General features: G+C 47.2%; 1 long non-coding RNA gene across 3 annotated transcripts; it reads left to right on the forward strand.

The window, feature by feature from the left end:
• The first annotated feature begins 12,625 nt into the window (after positions 1-12,625).
• LOC142032464 (uncharacterized) lies at positions 12,626-16,606 on the forward strand. Of its 3 annotated transcripts, none has more exons than XR_012650836.1 (3): positions 12,626-12,705; positions 13,771-13,877; positions 15,808-16,606. It is a non-coding gene; the product is annotated as an uncharacterized LOC142032464 (long non-coding RNA). The 3 variants fall into 3 exon arrangements; XR_012650837.1 differs by having other exon boundaries at positions 12,665-12,727; XR_012650835.1 differs by lacking the exon at positions 12,626-12,705 and adding an exon at positions 13,086-13,568.
• Positions 16,607-17,678: the final 1,072 nt, after the last annotated feature.

The following is a 17,678-nucleotide window of genomic DNA, read 5'->3' on the forward strand; positions in this document are numbered from 1 at the left end:
CTCAGTTTGTCATTGACAGGGCACCTCAGATTCGCTGCAGTGCATTGATTCTGCGCATGCAGGGGGCACTCGACATTAGGGGACGTCTCCAGACCTCAGTCCATTGGCCTCAATATGCCAATACTGAGGGTCAGGATACCACCACCTGGATGGGGAGTTAGCTCAAGGCACACCAGGTTTTGGAGTGCAGGACTGTGTGATATAGAGGGGACCAGAGAAATTAAGTTTGTGGAGAAGTTGCCCAAGAGCACCTCCATTGTGCTGCCAGGATACCCAAGTATAGCGGGTGTCAGAAGAGCAGAGCTTGGAGGTCTCTGGGTGTCTGGATTTGGGAGGGTACCAGGCAACTCAGCTGGAAGGCACACATGGTGCTGAGCACCATCTCCACTGTGTCACTGGCTTCTTAATTTGGGAGGATCCATGGCGCCTTCATCCCCTGTGAAACCCCTGGTCCAAACAGTACTTCTGGCAGTTTATTTTTGCAACTGAAAACTTTATGCAGTTGATGGGAGTAGTGTAGGAAAAGGATTATCCAAGTCCAAATTTATATGGGCTTCCCATGTCTACACCCAGGCCTAGCGGCAGGGCTTGGCCAAAGGATGGTGTCCTGGTTTCGGCTGGGATAGAGTTAATTGTCTTTCTAGTAGCTGGTATAGTGCTGTTTTGGGTTCAGTATGAGAAGAATGTTGATAACACACTGATGTTTCCAGTTGTTGCTAAGTAATTTTTATACGAAGTCAAGAGTTTTTCAGCTTCTTATGCCCAGCCAGCAAGAAGGCTGGAGGGGCACAAGAAATTGGGAGGGGACACAGCCAGGACAGCTGACCCAAACTGGCCAAAGGGGTATTCCAGACCATGTGACATCATGCCCAGTATATAAACTGGGGGGAGTTGGCCGGGGGGGGATTGCTGCTGGGGAACTAACTGGGCATTGGTTGGCAAGTGGTGAGCAATTGCATTGTGCATCACTTGTTTTGTATATTCCAATCCTTTTATTATTATTGTTTTTCTATTATTATTATCATTATTAGTTTCTTCCTTTCAGTTCTATTAAACTGTTCTTACTTCGACCCACGAGTTTTACCTTTTGCCTTCTGATTCTCTCCGCTATCCCACGGGGGAGGGGGCGGGAAGTGAGTGAGCGGCTGCGTGGTGCTTAGTTGCTGGCTGGGGTTAAACAGGTTGGAAACATAGGGCTGAGCAGCACTCTTGGGTATGGCAAGCACCTGCATGGTCAAAGCGAAGAGGGTGGTTGCTGTGCATTAGTCCCCGTGCTGCAGAGCAAGGTGGGGGCTTGCATTGCAAGCTACGGGGAGGCTCAGAAAGTGTCCCGGTGAGGAATCCTGTCATTCCTGCATGGCTCGTGATCTTCCAGCCTTACCATTCGTCACAGTTCAAAAGCGTGGCAGAGCACCCCAGGGTGGGGGAAGGTCTGCCAGCAATAACGGGGTAAAAAGAGAAGAAGGAACCGGTACTTTTCCTAATTCAGATGAAATACCTGGATCAGAAGAGAACGTCAAAAGAGATTAGTTTGAATACGAAGCAGAGGGGACCAGAGACCACGAGGTCAAGTGTTGAAAGCGAATAGAGAATAGATGTGTGATGGGCCTACACGTGGTGGAGGGGGATAGTGCTTTCTACTGGTGTTCAAAGGGGAGCTGTAATGTTTTAGATATTTCCCTTTGATGAGAAGGAATGAAATACTGCAGGTACCCAGGGAAGTTGCGTGAGATCATCGGGGAGAGTACCCAGTCTGTGCGATATGTGCGGGGCACGTGCGTTGGCAGGGGCAGGTAGGAGATGGCTTCTAGAGGTGGGCACCTGGAGAGAGAGGGAGGGAGATGAAGAGGAGGCATGGGCAACAAAAGGACCCCCAGAGGGCATCAGGGTAGGGTGGGTGAGGAAAATACAATCTGAAACTGAGTAAATTGTTTGAGAACAGTAGGCAGAAAGTGAAATTGGGCTGAAAAAAACGTGAAAGGGAAAGATAAAAGAAAAACAACACAACCAGGGAGAAAGTGAGAACAAAGAAAGAAAACCAGACTGTGAAATCCACCTGAAAAGATAAGTGAGTTCCTCACTCCCTATCTCTCACTGCAGTGAATATTTGGAGGATTTGACTTGCTGCCTGAGGCAAATTATGTTAAGTAATGGGGAGGATAATGGGGTTTACACATGGAGGGATCTTCTTGCCTCCCTACTGCTGTTTCAGTAACAAGTGTGTGGCTTTACATTATGTCCTTTGTATAGGGAAGGGCTCTACAGTATGTCAAGGATTTTATAGTGACGTAAGGGCGGTAAGGGCTGGGACCAGGAAAGGTGACTGAGTGTGCTTGAAAATGTTTCAATGCTTAAGAAAGTGTGTGTTCATATTGTTGTGATATTTTTATAAAGATTCAGTTTAGAGCTGTTTTAGGGAGGAATTCTGAAATGCTCCCAGGCTCTTCTCCTTTCCTCCCATACTTCTGTCTTCCCCCAAGACTCAAATAATCTTCACCTTTTTTCATGCTATGTTTTAGGATTACTGTTGTCTTTTGTTTTCTAGCTCCTTTTTTTTTTCTCATGGACTCCCCTACTTTAGTATTTGAATTTCTTTTTTCTTTCATTCCTTCTTTTCCCCCTTTCTTTCCCTTCAGCCGTGTTTTCCTCATTGCAAGTGTGATTCTACCTTTAATTACCCGCCTCCATGAAATGTCCCTTCTTTCCTGCCTCCTAATGCATATTCTTTCTCACATCCTTCAACTTCCCCTTGCTCTTGCATATGCTCTTCCCTAGCTTCCCATCTTTTTGCCCCCATCCTCCTTGACATTTTTCTTTCCTCTCCTTGTTCCTGCCTGTATCCCGGTGAGTGTCCCTTCCTGCCTTCCTCTCCCTCCATCATCTTCCTTGCTCACTTGCAACCCCTCTGGTCCCCAGTTTTCCCTTCCTGCCAATGCCCCCCTCCACCCCAAATGTCTTTGTCTCTCCTTCTCCTTGTGGAAAGACATGCCTGTGAGAGGGACAAGCCTGAAAAGAAGGACTTACAATGAGAACTTGAGAAGAACAAGCCACGAGGAAAGCTGAAGGGGAAGCGAAATGTGTAGGAAGAAAGTCAAGGAAGGGAAATGAGACCAGGGAGGCAAAACCAGAGAGAACTAAGAGTCACAAAAATACTCGGACACAGTAGGGGGAGAGAGAGACAAAAAAAAAACACCCAACCAGCTGGAGAACACAGTAGAAAAGATAAGGGTGTTCCTAGTTATCTGGCGCTGTGGCAATGAGTCAGAATCACTGAGTTTCCGATCTCCTATTCAAATGTAAACAAATATTTCTTCATCTTTCCTGCAGTGATGCCCAAAGGGTGCCAATCAACCCATGGCACAGCAGGGTTATCCACACCTCGCAACCCCAGCAGCACTTTTGCTGTAAGGCAAAGAGCAGGAGGAGAGTACAGCACACCTGCAAAGCTGTCAGGCAGCTGTCAGGCAGAGGGGTTAATAACTGGTTGGGTTTTTTTGTTTTTCTCCACCAAACCTGAAACACATGAAGATGCTTGCCCACAGATAAGCCAGGACGACCACGCTGGCAGGATAGCCTGGCCCTCACCAGCTCTGGTACTCCTCTTCAGCCTGAGAGATGTCCAGCAGCTAGATATTCTGCTCCTCTGCCATTTGCTTCCCGTAACTGAACCCTACACGCTCCCAATAACTCTCACCTTGTGTATTTGGTAAAGTCTAACCCCTGTGTTCAGATATGTGAGCTAGAGAGATGTGCTATACTGACCCTCGTTAAAGGTTATTGTATTCTCTGACTGTGAAGTCTGTAAGATCTACCCATTTTCCTCTTCTGTTTGGACTCATAACCACATGAAAATAAATAGTTATAATAAAGAGTGATTACCTTTTCTAGGTACATCTTGCCTATATCTGGCCATATGTCAGTGTGAGACTGCCTCACCCTTTACTTTATATTTGTCAGGAGAAGCTAAGTAAAGGTTGTATTAACTGCTATTTGCCCTGGTCCTGTGGTATGCAGCCAGTGTGAAATTCAAAGACAATTTAGAATGCTATCACCAGTCCTACTGATGGTATTTTGCACTCCCTTTATTTAGTACAAAGCAAATCATACCTCAGGTGCTTAATTTTCTTCTAAAAAAATTAAGACATTAAACATATTTGCTTTTCAGCTTGCGAACACTCCATCCCTCTGATGCAGTGGTTCTGACTTCCTGGGGACTGCCTGTCTAGAAATGTTTGTGCAGAGCTGCTCACTGTACAAATACACCTTTAAGATCCACTCCTAGCGAGTACTCCCCATTTAAATCCACATAAGTTGGTCGTGAAGCAGAAGGGTCACTGAGTGTACTTTGGTCCTTACAATTGCAATCAATTTCTGAAGAGCAGAAAGTTTCCTTAGGCAGCAAAAATATGTTAGCTCCATCAGCAAGACAGCACAGATTGAGGCTGTTGGCACTTAATATATGTAAATTGTCAGGAATCCCAAGTCACCCATCCAAACCAACTCTTCTGAAGGCAATGCACTGCGCCCCATCTCTCTCAAATCCGCCACAAGTCTTGACCAACTCTAGTTGGCTATTTCTGGCACGAACCAGTGAAGCCCTTACAGAGTTTTTAGTGCTGGAAGGGATCACACCTTCTGTAACGCTGTATTTCAAACATGTAGCAGAGAACAGGAAAACAAGCTGCAAGAAAAGCGATGTACGTTCAGATCTTCTCTCTTTCAGTGGCTTGCTGGTGGTGCGCTAGCCAAATCACTGGATTTCTCTGCCTACTCTTCCTTATGCAAACAAGGGGAAGTGATACTTAGTCATTATTATAACATCTAGGGATGCAAATTACTGTGTCAATGATTACTGTTTGTTCTCAAAATACATTCCATTTCCCTTTATCCCATTTACAACACTGGATTAGTCACTTCCAATATTACAGAATCATAACCATTCATTCCTTCAGCTGAAGTACTAGTTTCCCTAAAAAGAAAAGCATCTCTGAGAGGTGGGCCACTATGTGACACAAGGATATGCGGGATCGAGTTGCTTAGATACTGGGGTGATGGAAGCTATTAAGTACAGAGGTGACCAATAAACAGCACTAAAAAGTGCATAATATATTGAGGATATAGCAAACGCTTGTCTAATGTAACATCTGATGGCTAATGAGGATTTGTAACTCATCTGTAAGAACAGCTTTACTTTCTTGCAATGATACTGATTGCATCAGGAATTTCATAGTAGTGCAGAACAGTACATAAATTAAAATCATTAGACTGATGGGATACACAACTGTTAGCACACATCAGTGTGCTTCCATGAATGTGGATTTTATGAAGTAGGAAATATCTTCAAGAGTCTACGTACATCTTCGTGGTTTTGCAAAGGAGTTTTTCACTGCTATGTGTGTATTAGTGCCAACTTCTCCCTCACTGAATTTGGAATTATAAAAAAATCCCTGATATCTGACTATATATTGTCCTAGCGAGGGAGGAAAATGTTTTATTGAAGCTTGCTGGAATTTTGAATGAGCTTTAATCACGGAGATGCTGGAGACAATTACTCGGGCTATGGCTACACACAAAATTGCAGCAATTGAACTGAAGATTGGAAACTGATAAAGCAGTTCAAGCCTGTATAAAAATACCTCTCTCGGCTTAGGTCAGTATGGGCTCTATACACCCTTCTTCGCAGGTAAGGAGGGAGTAACAGTTGTCATACATCTTGATTCTTACAACGTTTTGACACCATTCCACACGACATTCTCCTAAGCAAACAAAGAAAATACAGTTTAGGTGAAATCCTCATAAAGTAGGCACATGGCTGGTTAAAAAAATAGCTTTAAAACCCAGTTATCAATTGTTCTCTGTCAGACTTAGAGGAATTTTCGAACAGGGTCCTTCCAACATCTGTGTGGAATCCATTTTATGCAGTATTTTCATTAACAACCTGTGACGAGGGAATAAAGAGTACTCATAAAATCTGCAGACATCATCTAGCTGGGAGAGGATGCAAACAGTTTGGCGGATGGACTGAGAATTCAAAATGATCTTGCTAAATTGGAGAAAATCAACGACTCAGTAAAGAAAAGTGCAAAGTACTACACTTAAGAGGAGGAAATCAAAAGCACAAAGAGAAAATGGGGAATAAGTGGCCAGGCGGCAGTACTGCAGAAAGGCAGCTCGGGGTGTGAGCCATGAACTGAATAGGAGTCAACAGTATGATGCCGTTCCAAAAAAAAGGCAGAGCTAATGCGGTGTGCTGGGTGCACGATGCAGCAGGTGACCGGTTTGCTCTTCCTGGCACGGGGGAGGCCGGACACAAACGGAGGGTTTCACAGCTGAGCAGCAAACCCGAGAAAAGGGTTTGAAAGCACATCCTGCAAAGAAAGATTAAGAAGGTTTCTTTAAGAAGGGCAAGACTAGAGAATGATGTGGTAACTGTTGGCTTATAAAGATGAAATGTTTCGACTGACCACTGGGAGAAGGACAAAAAGAGGTTTCTGCTTCAAAATAGAGGCTCCGGGAAGAGATGAAAGCCCCTGCCATTTAGGCATAAGGGAATGAAGTCGTGGAGCTACTGAGCTGGGTGTGCACAGTGTCCTTGACCATGTTGTGACCAACTTCATCCAGGGATGCTGCAGATATGGTCAGGCCTGCCAGTGGGCACCGAATGTAGGATGCAGATGGAAACAAGCTCGAGGCATCTGCTCGGGGTGGCCACAGCTGAACTGTGCCACCCCAGAAATGAAGACAAACTTACTTCTTTTGCTGTAAACCCCTGAGATGCCAACATTTAATTTGACAGTGAAAGCAGAGCAACTTCCTCCTACCTACCAAGTTACGGAGAAACCCTGTGGCAGCTGATGGAAAAAGGCCACGAGTTATGTCCCCGGCCTCTCCTGTTGAGCCGTTTCTGAAGATCTTGGTGAGGAGCTCCCAGGAGGCTTCCAGGAGGCAATATAAAGTGCCTAAGCCCTTGTCAGTGCAGGCAGCCTCTGCTTGTCTGCCTACATCCATGTGGACATTTTTGCATTTCAGTAGCTGCTAGCCTCTGTTGTGATTTAACTGGGGAAAAAAAATTGACAATATTTTCCTCCGTGTTTTCAATTATCCCTAGAGCTGGCTGCACTTTCTTTGAATACCAGAGCTTTGAATTTCATTGAAGAAACAAAACAACCAAAAATGCACAATTCTGAACCCACTGAGTTTTTCACCTGTTTCTCAACCAGGAGAAGGAAAGCATAGCCAATGGTAAGTGGCAAATATGGGTTTGCTAACCTCCACCGGCCAAATCTAGTGACTAATGTCTCCTTCCTTTTGGATGAAATGGGATTAGCAGAGGTATATTGGTCTTGAAAATCAAGCAAGAAACATAGGGTTCTAGTAAAAGTTGGGAAGTTGGGAAGCTCTGTGGAGATCCATCATTACTTAGGAAGCTGTATCCTCTGCAGTAGACCCATAGCTGGAAGGATGCAACAAAACTGAACTATCCTGTTTGCTGTGGAGTGAGGGGGAGAAGAACAAATAGCACCGTGGAGGAGCATGTGGCTCAGCGGGCAGAGGGCTGGACGGGCAGGTAGCGGAAGCTGGGACTAATCGGACTTGCTGCATGACACTGGGGAAACTCTTTCACCTGTTCCTATGCCACAACATCTCCAACTATAAAATGAGATGATGAGCCTGGCTTTTCCTTATAAATAACTCAAACTAACTTTCCTTATGAATGATTTTCCTTAAAAATAACTTCCCTTATAAATAGCTTACATGGCAAATACTACATAGGACATAACAGGCTCTGTGGCGTTTTTTGTAATAAACACATTTCCGAACCCAAATAGCTCAGTAAAACAGTTGCAGATGCTATGCTTCTTAAGGGAAACATGTGCTTTCAAAATGTGTTGTTAGTATAAAAAAAACAATTCATTGCACTGATTTAAATGTATTAGCAAGCATCTAACCTGCAGTAATTTAATTGCAAAAATTTAATTGCAAAATTAAAACAATTAGCAAGGCAGCCCTCAATGTTCATGATAGTACATCTATTTTATACAGAAATTGATAGTATCTGAAGCACCCTATAAAATAAACAAAATAATCACTAACTAAAGACGGAGGGTTTTTTGCAAACCTTCTGGGTTAGAGTTAAAACAAGTAACTTTACCCATTAGTCACAGAGTGGCTGCTTACTCGGTCTGAAAGCCAGTCCATGCCAGCACTCACTGGCACTCCCTACATGTGCCACAGCCCAGTGTACCAGAGATGCCCCAGGTGACAGTAACTAATGGGGCAAAGAGGTGTCTTGTGATCGCAATTCATGTGCACGCAGGGCGATATCCACATCTTCCTACAGTTAAGCAGATAAACAAGCTGCAGCCACAGACTGAGCTGGTTCACCCAGGAAATGTCTTCACTTAAAACACCCCATCCACTCTCCTTTCTTGAAATGTCCTTGCAAGTAAGTGGCTTCTCGTATGGTGAAGCTTTGCCTCTACTTGCAGGTTGAAAGTTATACAGTGGCCAATGCTTGTTGGTGGCCCCAACATGCTGCCAGTTGTTGGAGAAGATAAAAAAGATTGGTCCATTTTATTTTCTGCCTGTGGCCGGACAATGGTGCTTAGTTGTGGAATGTTTGAATTGGCGTTGGCGACTTGGAGCCTCTTTGCAGGATGGATGCTTTGGGTTTCCTCCTGACTTTGGCTGGGGTTTCAGAAGCCAAGTTCACGCCAAGGCCGGTGGGCCTGGGGCTTTGTTCCCATCGTCTTCCAGGAACTGCTCTTCACTTCTGAGAATTATTGAGTGCCGAGATTGCCAGCTGAGCTAGTTTCTGGTGGAGCAGGCAAAGCGGATGAACTTGACCTGTGTTGTGGTTTAACCCCAGCCAGCAACTAAGCACCACGCAGCTGCTCGCTCACTCCCCCCCACCCAGTGGGATGGGGGAGAAAATCGGGAAAAGAAGTAAAACTCGTGGGTTGAGATAATAACAGTTTAATAGAACAGAAAAGAAGAAAGTAATAATGATAATGATAACACTAATAAGATGACAGCAGTAATTATAAAAGAATTGGAATATACAAATGATGCACAGTGCAACTGCTAACCACCCGCCGATTGATGCCCAGTTAGTCCCCAAGCGGTGATCCCCCCACTCCCACTCCCCCCAGTTTATATACTGGGCATGACGTCACATGGTATGGAATACCCTGTTGGCCACTTTGGGCCAGCTGCCCTGGCTGTGTCCTGTGCCAACTTCTTGTGCCGCTCCAGCTTTCTCACTGTCTGGGCTTGAGAAGGTGAAAAATCCTTGACTTTAGTCTAAACCTTACTTAGGAAAAACTGAAAACATCACTGTTATCAACATTGTTCTCATACTGAACTCAAAACACAGCACTGTACCAGCTACTAGAAAGACAATTAACTCTATCCCAGCTGAAACCAGGACAACCTGGTAAGCAGGAACATACTGACCTTGTCAACTATTTCTGACAAAGTATCCAGTGGTTTCATTTCAGTTAGGGTCAAAAAACCTTCACTTTCACAAGGGGAAAATGTCTCATTTAAATTATCTCAGGAAGGCAACCGTGAAGTTCATTTCTCCAGCTTTATCAAAACAAGGGTCTTCAACCGGACTGCTGCTGGGCCTCCTGGCACCACCTGCACGATGGGACTATTTCTCTGTACAGGCAGTTGTTTGTGAAACTCATCTTAGCCCTTTCACAACACCCTCTTAGCACTTTCCAAGAGCCATTTAGCACTTAGCACAGTAAGCAATATGTGGCCAAGGAGATGGGAATAGAAGAGGGATATATTAGGGCCAACTGCTGTTTGAGGGAATTTGCTTATTAAAGCAGATGATAATAATATCAGAAACAGTAATCAGGTACTGTAGTAACAGGAAAAGAAACCCCAAACCCTCCAGGGCTACATATCTCCAGACTCTGGTTCTGACTATTTTTTAACCAAATCAAAATCAGCAGTCGCTAGGAGCTCAGTGGAATCTATGTCTTTACTCAGTGTATAATTTGTTTGAACTTAGTTGCCATCTCTTGAAGAACTGGCCGATTGTCCAGCTATTTGCCCTTTAAATAAGCATGGGCTATGTGTGAGAGAGAGAGTGCCTGTGGAATATCTGTTAAAAGGGATAGGGTGTTTGGTGAGCTGCTGCAGGACAAGCAGCTTCCTGGTTCTTTCTTTCACATTGTCAGTTCACATGTCCATGATTTGGACTTTGGACTGAAGTTTTCTGAGTCTGATCCTCCCCACTTGCTGCACTTTGCTGCAGTCTCTGCAGTGCCTTGTGGTTGGGAAAGCTCTGCCCATGCCCTCCGTGGAGCAGACAGCGCAGCCCTGACGTGCCTTTTGTAATCCTTTATACTTCTGTGCTTTCACTCCACAGACAATTTTCTGTATAGATTCCTACCAAATGCAATACACAAACTTAGCGTGCTCAGCTTCATTGCCACATTTTGAACCCCTTTTTCTAGCAGATCTTTTGTAAGTTAGCATCCCTTTATAGATTTTCCACTGATTTCCACTCCCATTTCTGTGGATGTTCCTTCCTCTCCATGACCTGGAGACAGCTTGGCAGCCCAAGGCAGCCTAAGGAGCTGCTTCTATGCAGAAACTGCAGGTCCTAGAGTGTGCTGAGCCAACATCAAAGATAAAACATTAAAGATACTGACACAGGAATGGCACTGGCGATCAGCTCTTGCACGTGTGAAGAATCTGTAAGGATGTCCTTATGCACCTCCTTCTTCTGGCCGTCTGATTAAGGTGATCTGCTACCGTTTGCATCACTTTGCCAAATGAATATATATTTGCCGGTTTGGCCTGCTGTCACCAAGAACATTAATATCTGTGAAAGTTTCCATGTTCCTATAATTATCCACTACCTGTTACAAGTTTGATCACTTCTTGAATATAGTTTTCCCTTTAGCCAAGTGCTGTGAACCCCTTATAAATCCTAGTTTTTACAAGTGTGGGGAGCTAACCTGGGTTAACTCTGCACTTCTTTTGTTTCCTAGCTTTGTTTGGATTTTGTTTTAAATATTAGGTGCTTTTGCAAAAAGTAGGTGTTTGATGCTATTCAGAACATGAGTCAAAAGGCTGCAAAAGTGGAAAAAATTAATTCCTCGCTTATCCCTTCCTTCTGTACTGCAGCCCCAGGCTCCTGCAGGGAACAGATGACATGACACCATCAACATACCGGCACACAGTGAGCAGGAGTGCTTCTCACTGCACGGCCACCTTGCTGCCAGGGCAGCGGAGACAGACCGAAGCCAGCTGCCAGCTAGCAACTCCTACCAGTATAGCCATGGCTACTGGGCGTTCAGTGCCTGGGTCTTTCCCCAGGCTCTCAGCGAGTTTGTAGTTGGCATGAAACATCACGCTGCTCACACCATGCCGGTTAGTAGCCAAGTTGTCAGTGAAAACCAGCTCTACCACATGAACCGCTGTTACATCTGAGTTAGAAAGTCAGCTTTACTCAGTAGGAAACAGCCAGCTTGGACGGATAATCTACATCCTGACATTATCTCTCTCTTCAAGATCTTCCTCCATATTTACCTCTTGGACCTGTCTTGGCATTCAGACGAGGCTGGTGCTCCTGTATCAGTGCAGTGATACAAAGATGTGTAGGATCCCCTGTGCAATGAGGGGCAGCTTTAGTATTGCCTCTGTCCTACGTCCCCAAGGAAAATTTCCCTCTTGGATGGCTTAGTAAAACCAGTAACTTTTGAGCTAAAGAGCTGGCCTCTAAGCCCAAACAAGTATTTGAGGACTTCTCCACCGCTACATGGCTTTGAGACGCAGGGAAGGAGGTCCCCGGGGGAAGCACCTCTCTGCCGAAATGGCCAATTTCGGTGGAGGGTCGTGCCAGGTTTAATCTTCAGCTCCAAGGCGCTAAACTCGAACGCCGTGGGCAGTTAGGGGAAAACTGCTCTTCCCAGTCTTATGCCGGCGGCGCATCTTTACGTGGCCGATCCTTCCCTCTTGACAAAAAAAAAAACAAAACCAAACAAAAAATATTAAAAAATCCTGTCTATGAAGGCAACCAGCCCCCTCCTTTTATTCCAGCAGCAGAGGCCGAGGGCGGCGGGCCGGCGCTCATGGCGGCGGCGGCGGCTCCGCCCTTCCTCCGCCGTGGCCGCGGCGGCGGCGCCCCCTGGCGGCCGCGCCGGGTGCGGGCGGCTTCGCGCTGCCGCTGCTGCCCGGCACCGCCCCCTCCCCCCCCCAAGTTTGTCATCCCCTCCCCGGTGCTGAGGTACCGCAGAGAGAAAGTGGGTTTGGCGGTTGGTTTTTTTTTGAAATTTCTGAATAAAATGACGTTAAATGCCAGCCGGGTTTTACTGGAAATGGCGCAAACTTTCCAAAAAAACACTCCGAACCCCACCAAGTGTCGTTCGGGGACGTGAAGTAAATTGGAGGAGGGAGTATTTAGCTTTCCTTTTCCATCCAGGGAAGTGTACCAAAACAACCTCGGCGGTGACAGGGTGGCTTGGCTCACACGGCCGCGGGCACGGACACGGACACGGACACGGACACGGACACGGACACGGACGCGGACGCGGACGCGGGCAGTGCCGCCCGCCCGCCGCCAGGGGGCAGCGCCGCCGCGGGCCGGGCCGGGCCTTGGGCGCGCGGCGCCTCCTCAGCGTCAGCGCGTGCGGGGCGGAGGGGGCGGCGCGGCGCCTGATGGCGGCCCGGGGCAGGGGGCGGGTGAGGGACGCTGAGGGAGGCGGTGAGGCGAGGAGGGATGTGGGGGGGCGGCTCGCCGCAGACGGTTCCCGGTAGGCGAGGCGGGTGGAGCGGGGAGTAGCGGCGGTGGTCGCGGCCCGGCGGTGGTCGCGGCCCGGCGGTGGTCGCGGCCCGGCGGTGGTCCCGGCCCGGCGGTGGTCCCGGCCCGGCGGTGGTCCCGGCCCGGGCGGCCCTGAGGCCCGGGCGTAGACGGCCTGTTGGCGGGGGTCAGGCCCCCTCCCCGGGTGGCGTGCGTTGTCCCCGGCCGCCCTCTGTAATACTTCCAGCCACCGTGCCGTCAATATTTGGCAGGTGAGGTGGGAGGGGCCTGGGTTTGCACCCCTGGGGCAGGGAGAGCAGGTGCCTGGTGCGGAGGTGGGGGAAGGCCGGTCAAGATGGATCCTGCCTTCCCCCACCCCTACGCCCAGTCCTGTGAGGTGAGCCTGGCCCTCTTCCCTCTCCAGTGGTTGCTTCTGCCAGCATAAGGAGAGCAGCACCATCTGTCTTCTGCTTTCCTTTTTCCAAGTCCTACATGCTTCACAAATTGCCAGCGTTCAGCCTACAACTAGCACTCCATACAGTGTGATTTGCCTTTTTACATTCTTCCACTGCTCCATTGCTGTTTTCTCCACTATGAAGAGCAGCAAAGAATGAGTGGAGTTGGGGACCAAGAGAGAAGATCAGATCACTTTAAAAGGAAGGAGGGAGGGGGAGAATGAAAATATAACTTCTCGGCCCTCTTCCCGATTTTTCATGCAAAAAGGTTAATAGCTGAAGGATATGCTCTGGCCCACATGCTTCACCAGCGCAGGAGGTGGCAGGTTTCAGGACTAGAGCAGCCATCGGTAGGTTCCAGCACGGCAAGTTCTGTGTTCCTTTGATTTAGAGACTGGGAGCAAAGGGCCAACCAGCCAGTCAATTTTGGGGGAAAAATCCAGAAACAAAAAGGAATTGAAGCAATCCATTCCTTTTGAAGATAAAGGTGAGGTGGTACACGTGTCACCCTAATTGCTGAGCATCTCTCTATTGCCTGCGTTACGTTTGCAGGTCAAATGCAGTGTGAAGGCAATGTGAAAATCTTAACTGCCAAGGCATCTGGGCTGTGTCAGAAAGACTTGCTGCTCTCTGCTTTCTTGGAGCTAAAAGAAAATTCAGTAAGTTGCTGAGTTGAATGCTTCATCCTCCTCTCTCACAAGCTTCTGGAGGTGACAGATGTTTCCTCAGGGCCTGTTATTTTAGACACCTCCATGATTTATATATCTCTGTGAGCCTGGTGGGTGGAATTGGATGTCACAGACGAGCTGAAAATAACTTGTATACTCAGACTCTGATATCTACTGGCCCATGTAGAAAAACTCCGAGAGCAAATTAAATCACATTATATGTGCCTGGCAGATGCATTGAGATGCACAGATGGAGCAATGGTGGGTTAAAGTGAAGTTGAAATGTTCTGTGGAGAGCACTGGCAAGGACTCTGCAATAACATTGTGCACAGCAGAACCACCGTGGCTTAGCCCTCATGATTGTTTTGTTAAGATCTGTAGTAGCATACAGAGAAAAAATTCATATTTAGAACAATACGTAATTACCCATGTGATCATGATGTAGACTGGGACAGAATGCCTTTGGCCTCTACGTGCGAGGTTCAGGAAGATACCCGGAGAGATGGCCTTGCAGACCTACGCTTGGGTCTCCCTGAAGTAAGGCCAAGGGACTTCAAACCTCCTTCAGGGTCTTTCTGACTAGAAGCAATATTTGGTGGGAAAATACTGCTGTGGGACCTTGGAGTCTCAAACTGTTAATGCCTTGTCAGGTATTTGGGGGTAGTCTGGTGGAAGAGGCAGACAAATAAATATGCTACATCCACGCATGCCCAGCACTCCAGAAATATAAATCAGGGAACACTGTATTATGGCACATAGGCAGGTACCAGGCTGAAAGCACAGTGTCACGGCTAAGATGTAAGGGAATATTCTCAGGTGAACTTCTCAAAAGCCGAAGGCTCTGCTTCTTTACATGTGTAGAGCCCAGGGAGTTTCACCCAGCCGTTCATTAAGTTTTCCGTGAGTGCAGCCTGGCTTCCTTAGGGTGCAGCTCAGAACCAGTGTTCTCTGGGAGGTGATAATATTTTCCAAGGCTGGGCCATTCATCCATGCCAGCCTCTAGAGGATATGGAGATGCTGTGCAGAAAGGGCCTGGGCACACTTGGCCACACCCTGTAGCCAGCAGTAGGGCATTCACAGCCTGCCAAGGTAAACTGCGTGAGTGGTGCGCCTCAATTTACAGCCAGATCTCTAGAGCAAAAGCAGTGAGTGAAGAGTGGCAGAACTTTATCTCCATGTGAGGAGCTGAAGACAGAACTCGCGGCAGAGGACCCAAACTCCTGGAGGATATTCCCACCTCCAGGGAGCATGTATCACACGGGGTTTTATGCCAGAGTTTCTGCTGTAGCACAGCCTTGGCATGTGTCATGTCTGCATTTAAAGCCTTTTGGGGGTTTGTCTCTTTGTTTGGTTGTTTTTCTGCCAAAAATTGCCTTCATGTATTTGTTTCCACTTACCTGAGTGCTTCACTGGGCTTAACCTCACTGGTGTCTCTAGTCCCCTTTGAGCACCAATATGTGATGACTCAGATCTCCTGAGGCCTAATCCAGTGCTTTCATCCAGGAATCGTTCAACCTACCTCTCTAATTCATCACAGATTATTTGGATTCAGTGTGTGCTCCTTTCCCTTTCCTCAAGGCCGCAAGACTTCCACTCTTTCCTTGCATCTTCCAACCTCCCTGCCCCCATGGTTGTTTGCTGCTCCTTTTCCTTCTTTTGAGTCCCTCTACCACAAAGTGTTGCAAAAGTGATACTTTTGGATGTACGGTGGCGGGGATGGGGGACATTAATCCTGCTCTCAGAGGTTCCTTTAGAAAAAACTCTTTAAACACCCACAAAGATTTGAGCCAAAAGTTTTTCATTTTTTTAAGCTGATGAACAAATCATTTGTCCAGAGTCAAAATATTTGTCCTGATAATGGTGCTGTGCCTTGGGGAAATTAATTCGCCTATCTTACATTATTTGACTTTCCTGCTTGCAGATACCGCCGTCCAGCAATACCCCATGTTGTGTCCCAGTCCGAGACTCACAGCCCCACTCTTGCAGGAGGAAAATGCTGCATCTTTGGAAAACCTGGATGAAATTTTAAGTGGCACAGCAGGAGTAGAAGCCAAGGCCTTTTGCTGGTTCACTGTTACCCAGCACATTTTGGACTTGTCTGTCCAAAACTTTGGATGATGTCAGTGAGATAAGTGGTGTAAAATTCCCATTCTGTCTGGGAGATGTTAGATCCATTTGCTTTCGCAATGTCTTGATGTGTGTGGCCGTACAGGAGTGCGGCAGCAACTCCTCTAATTTTCAGCCTATTACTGTAGTGGAAAAAATAACATAGAAATATCATGTAATTTTTTTTTTTTTAAATTGTGGGTTTTAAAAAAAAAAAGGCCTCCCAATTCTCCTATCACTAGTTGCAGTCCAGGAAACTTTGTGTTTATTAAGCACTGTGTAAATTTGCAGCTCTCTATAAATGTAAAATCAATAGCAATGATAACAGCAGCAAAGTGCTTAGTCCAGCTCTGGTAATAACCCAAGACTGCTAACTTCTTGATAAGGTCACTAGCTTTACACAGGCACCTCCTCACCATGTGAAAGCACAGGGTGCAGAACAGAAGATCCTTGTGTTCCCTGACAAGAAAGGAAACACTGAAAACATGTAATTTCCAGTCAGTGACAATGGCAGGCAGCAACCTGAAGGACTCTCTTAAAATCTATTGTGGGGGCCTTAGCCCCTCCACGGAGTGCTGCAAACACACTTCCTCTTCTAGGAAATTAAAATCTTAACAAACATCTCCTCGTTAATGGTATCCTTTTTTTCATCTCTTCTTACAAGCACACGAGAAAGGGGAATTTCCAGTAACCTGACAGAGTGAGCAAAATCGCATTTCTGGAGGATGAACAGAGTGATAAGATGATGGCTTGTGTGGCTGACCCCTCCAAGCTCTGGGCTCTGTCAGCGATGCCACCACTCAGCTGCTTGTAGTAGGGCGTTCCCTGTGCAGTTTCTGGGGTTCACAGCAGGAGCGACCAAGTGTGCGTAGGGACCACACTTCCACCTCTCCCCAGGCGTCCTGCAGCTCTCATGGCAGGTCTGCCTGCTCAGGCTACCCCACTCCTGTCCAAACTGGCAGGTGGAAGGGCTTTGGGCTTTTTATAAAAAGTGGAGCTTTACCACCACTGGCAATAACTGTCTCTACCATTTAAAAATAGCTCGTATACCACTAATGGTGGATAGCCCCCTCTACCTTCCACCCTGGTGATTCCCTTAAGGGTGGAACCGCTGCAGGCAGCTGTGGTTGGCTCCATGCAGTCTGCTCCTCTTCCACCAGGTCCCCTTTAAACCTGGTTTAGGGTTCCCAGATGGCTTACTGCCATCCGACTTGCCTCCGTCATGACATCCCCAAGAGTTACCTGGTAGACCTGAGACCCCAGAAGTAATCCCTTCCCTCCTCCCTGCCCACCTCTGTCAGCGAGCCTGGCCTCATCTTGCTCTGTGGTAGGTCCACAGTCAGCTTTGGGCTTTTTCTTTGCCGTGCTGCTGTGGTAAATCAAGTCCATCTGCACACCACTTCCTTTCTGTTTTCTTCTTCCCTGACCTCTGCCTGCTAACCTATCCCTAGGTCCAGTGACCTTCAGCGCAGGAAGAGTCGTCCTTAAGCCCCTATCCCAAAGGCAGCACTCCCGCTGTTAAATAATAATCATACAATAATAATCACCAGAGGTCTGGCAGGGGCTTCAGGAAGTCTCTGAAGCCACCCCCCCGCTCCGAGGTGGAGTCACCCAGGAGCAGTGCCTGACGCGTGCGTGAAATGCTTCTAGCGATCGGGATGCCGCAGCCTCCCCAGCAGCCCCCTG

This window comes from Buteo buteo, chromosome 6 (genome assembly GCF_964188355.1).
Source record: "Buteo buteo chromosome 6, bButBut1.hap1.1, whole genome shotgun sequence".
NCBI classification, from domain to species: domain Eukaryota; kingdom Metazoa; phylum Chordata; class Aves; order Accipitriformes; family Accipitridae; genus Buteo; species Buteo buteo.